Source organism: Emydura macquarii, unplaced genomic scaffold, assembly GCF_026122565.2.
Source record: "Emydura macquarii macquarii isolate MOO-44397 ecotype Brisbane River unplaced genomic scaffold, CSIRO-AGI_Emac_v2 contig_3671, whole genome shotgun sequence".
Classification (NCBI taxonomy): Eukaryota; Metazoa; Chordata; order Testudines; family Chelidae; genus Emydura; species Emydura macquarii.
Genome location: NW_027133808.1, coordinates 3,364,796 through 3,369,893, shown reverse-complemented (window position 1 = coordinate 3,369,893; position 5,098 = coordinate 3,364,796).

Below are 5,098 nucleotides of genomic sequence, written 5' to 3'. Positions count from 1 at the left end.
AAATTGCTAATCTAACATCAGACCAACATGTATCATGGTGCGGATCTGTCATGACAACAGAGAAGAGATAACTGCTGATATTCTGTTGATGTATCTAATCAAAACCATGGCCCTACTCTAATTATTATTCATGTGAGAATAGACTTAAAGGAGGATCGTATATTGTAACGTTATACTGTACCTGCAAAGTTACTAGAAGGCTTCTGTGCTTACAAGATAGTTGCTTTTAATTAAAAGCAAAATGAGCAACCTAATCCCTCATAACTGTTGCTTTCAGCTAATAAGAGGGGACAGCTATTTTCGCTGGCTTGCTATTATGATTCAGCACAAAATCTGACTAGACGGTATATTTTTTTCATATGTTTAACATGATTTTTTATTATATATTACCATAAGTGTGCATGGCAGTTTACAGACTAGAGCTGGTTGAATAATGCAAAACAGTATTTGTGATTATTTGTTTGCATTTCAAGTAGCTGTTTAGTTTGCCCATGCTCATTCCCTTCACAATGAATGGGCTTTTGTTCACACACAAATATTTGAGGAATGGCTGGTTCCTCACACCATTACCCTATTTATGTATAGCTAAGACTATTTCCTGTTGTCCATTATTTATATGTTTGTTAGTTATGAACTTTTAAAAAAATAGAATCATATCTGAAACAAACTATGATCTAGGTGACCGAATAGTTGAAATTAGGGCTCATTATTATTTTTTTTTAAATCACAAAATTTCAAAAATTTGAAGTTGTATCTATTTGCCTTTGACAGGGTTTCATAATAGATCCATTCTTCATTGTTTTCAGTTTTTCCAATATATTTTCAATCAAGATGTTTTCTATAAAAATCAGGTTTTTTATTTAAAAAAAAAATCAAAACTAGGGAGGGATTGGGGAAGGGAGGGCAGGTTGATTGCACGATGTATGGGATAAAGGAAATATTTCCAGAAGTAAGGGGCAGGGAAGGAGAAAGAATGGTCCATCTGTGGAAAACAGATATAAAGAGGTCATTAAGGTGAGCCTAGTTCCCAGAGGGTAGGGTACGAGCATCCTAAACCTGGTCTTCATGTCAAGACACTGAGCTAGGGGCCTTAACGCTAAGTTAAAGCTAGTTCTGTCTCCTGTACTCTGCACCACTAGAGCCGAACCCCATTTCATGTGCTGCTCAGCACTGCAGATGGATTGCAAGGAGGAAGTGGCAAGGTCCCCTGGTAATGTTACTGCTAGACATTTGTCAGAAGAATGTTTCCCAGGCAGTACGTGTAAAGTTACCTGTCTGAACAAGCAAAAGCAGATTTTTGCAGGTCAATTTAATTTCCCACATTTGACAATTTAGCCGTAAGGGTTGTATTTTGTTCATCTGTTTCCTGATTTTTTAATAACAAGTGGCTGCTGTACATACTTGTTCTGCTACAGATTGTTTTTAACAATTAGGACCCAAGGAAAGCGGCCTATAATTTACTCACTGAAAAGTATATGTATATATTTTTATATATTTCTTCAATGTATGTACACACAGATTGCTAATTTTCTTAATGGCTGTATTACTTCCTCCAAGAGTAATTATGTATTTGTCACCATCTCCTTCCTTTGTCAGTCAGCAGAAAGTGTTCCCTATAAACCCATTGAATGGGGGAGGGGGCTTTGTGAAATAAAGCATTGCAGTAAGGCAGTTTAAAAAAAAAAAAAAAGTATTACCACCCTAGCAGATGGAACATCAGTAATTTAGTACTAATCAGCTCAACTGGTTTTACAGAATTTCTGCCTTTAATGTTCTGTGGCTTCATTGTGTGTGATTTACATCTGACTTGAGTGAAGCTTCAAAGGCTGGCAGCTATCAGTAGCTGGCTGATACTATCTCTCTGTCATTAGGCCCTGGGTTGCAAAACAGTCCCTGGATCAGATGACCAGGAAGGGATAGAATAGCCAGCACACCTGTAAAATGAGTTCCCTTATGCTTCTCTGAATTGTGACTGGATAGATAAAGGGAAGTATGTATTGCAGACCACCAAGCAGCTACCCTATTATCCTGTTAACTTGTAGGGATTGAGAAGACAGATGAAGACATACAGTATGTTGAGTCACCTTTGCCCAGCGAGAGGTGAATGAAATGTCAAGGATAGGCTCATCTCTGGACTACAGCAACTGCTATCTTTTCATTGGTGCATTAGTTACACTACCTATTTGTATTATGATTAATATCACCAGTTCAACACAGCTCTGTTTTCAAAAGCTCTTGAAAAATCACCTTCTGAGAAGGCTGTAAAATGCTGACATAACAAAAGTTTGGGAAGGAGGACAGAGAGAAAGAGATTTTGCAACTGCATTTCTGAGACCCTATCATCAAAACATTTCATACCCCAAGATGGTTAAACCCAACATTTAATCCAATATGGCTAAAACATATAAACGTTTAACCCAAGATGGTTAAAATAAGCAGACATTGCATAGTTTGCTCAGCCTTTAATGATGGTTTAGCAAACGATTTCCACACTGTTTTTTATTATCATTCTTTAGACTCTGAAAATAAAGACAACTTAACCCTTTCATAAAAAGAGTCAGTGGCTGGAACTATCTGCATAATTATATGAAATCAACAAAACAAAATAGTCTGATAAGGAAAAGTACCTTGGAGTACAAGGAGATATTTATGTAATGTGCCATTTGTTACAATACCTTCTATCCTATTTGATTCATTCCCTGATATAGATATTCTTGATATAGATATAAATTTATTTCAATAGTGTCTGTGTTAAAGAAAGATGCCAACCTATCAATGCTTATATTAGATATATATACACAAACTAGGATGCTTCCAAAAGTTATCTGCAATAATGACATTAATATCAAAGACAATGTATTGTACTACTATTTTTATTTTTTTTAATTTTGGAAATCATTCGTGGATTCTCTCTCAAAAAATAATCAACATTTCTTCTATTTTGTTTGTTTTTAGCCACTTGGTTAGCCTCCCATTGTACAAAACAGTTAAGTTCTTTGTGTAAGGGAAATATTTTCTGTTGGACCTTGAGAATTAATTAAAAGAACTACCGGATCTGATATGTTGAAAAATGTTTAACCTAAAGTCTGTGCTATATTAAACTGTTTTGATCTGAAATCGTTTAAATTTAATTGAAAATAATATTAAGAAAATTGGCAACATTATCTTTATAGTTGAAAGATCATTTCAGATAAAATACTGTAATTGACATCCTAACAGAAGTATTAGAATATTCTGCTTTTTTTATTCAGTTTTCCGATAATACAAAGTTACATAACTGCTGCTCAGCATAGTTGGACAATGACTATTTTACAGAGAGGTTTAAAGTTATCTTTCACTCTCTTTTACAGTGGTCTGATGTTAAGGAAAAAGCAAAGTTTGTGTTAAGGCTGAGAGTTAGAGGCAAACATTTTGTACCTGGATCTTGAAAATAAGATTGTGATGAATCTTGGCAGGTTCTTTAACTTTTGTCTCACCATTTGCTTTAATAAACTCCCTGGAAATTTCAATTCTGATCTCTAACAAGTAGGCTTATTTGTTAGATTGTAGAACTTGTACAATGATATTAGCTTCTTAAAATTATGGTTATCTTTTAATTTTGTCAGTCAAAACTCTTATTAGTAAAACTGACACATGTGAAAGTACAACTGTCTGTATATTTACAAAAAATGAAGTGCCACAAGCAAGCCTTAAATATGAGATTTTCTGGTTGTGTTAGTGACTTCCCTGTGGGAGTATTCGTGTGTGTATGTGTACACACATCTTTGAGGGAGATTTTCAATTTTAAAATTTCAATCTGGAGGTTAGTAACACTAGTTGGAAACCTCTTAAATGTATAACTACTCAATAGAAGTATGCTGGATTCCCCTCACTGCTATATCCTTTATATTTCTTTTTTCTATTTTAGTTTAAAAGGCAGTGTCACCAATAACACCATTACCCCTTTTATGTGGCCTGTGTTTTGGGTGGTGCTTCCAGTTGTTTCAGCTATCTTATTCCATGGAGCAGTTTAAGTGCTTTTCACATTTACACCCACCAGCCTCAACTAGGTTTCATCCAACCTCATTGTTTTTGTTGCTATGATGATAAATATGCTAGATAGTTATAAATATGTAGATGGTAAGGCCCCAAAGAGCTTAAAAAATGAAGGTGTGAAGTTCCTGAGATAGATAGTTAAGGATTGCATCCGATGGACCTTAAATTCTGATACTGTGAGATGCTGGCATCGGTGACAGTTTATAGTGCTGAGCCTTCCAGTCAAAAGAAATTTGGGACCTTGCTACATCATGTTCACTGGGGCCCCATTCTCTCCCATTTCACCTCAGCTAAAGATGTTTTGGGGAGGCTTCTGAACTTAGGGCCCCAGTACAATTGTCACTCCTTTCCTTCCTCTCTTCAGCTCTGGTGCTGAACAGAGCTGGGTGAATAATTTATTTTTCAGTTTACTGAAAAAATGGGGAAAAATGAATCTCACCGTTTATTAAAAAATAGTCATTGGAGTGGAGACAGGAATCTGGTCTCCCACCTCCTAAGTGAGTGCCCTAAACTCACAATTCTCACAATCACTCTCTGGCCCAATGACTATTTTTAAATTATTTATACAAAGGCCAGAAAAGACCAAGAAAGACCTATCCCAGATTATTCTATAGCCCTGGGGTTAAAGCATTCTCCTAGAGTGTGGGAGACCTGCGTTCAAATCCCTGTTCCAATGACCAATTATTTATATATAGTGACCAGCTTCAATAGGAGAGATTGAGAGATGCACCTCAGAATCTCACATAGCCTGGAAGCTAAAGCATGCTCTCACAATGCTCAAATTCCTTCTTCACATCAGGCAAAAGGGTGAACTGAATCTGTGAGAAAAGTGCCATAACTAATGGACTAAAACCTTATAAATGAGGCATCCTACCTGGATGAGTTGCAAATGGTAGTTCAGTCTGGGGAAAAAAATAGATCAAAACTATTTGACTAATTCATGTCACATTTACTATTCACTGAAAATAATTTGCCCAGCTCTAATGATGAGTAGTTTTTAGGAGCAAGCCCTGTGGTTCCACTATTCACCAGGGTTCAAGTTTTGTTTGAAGATGTTGGCCAT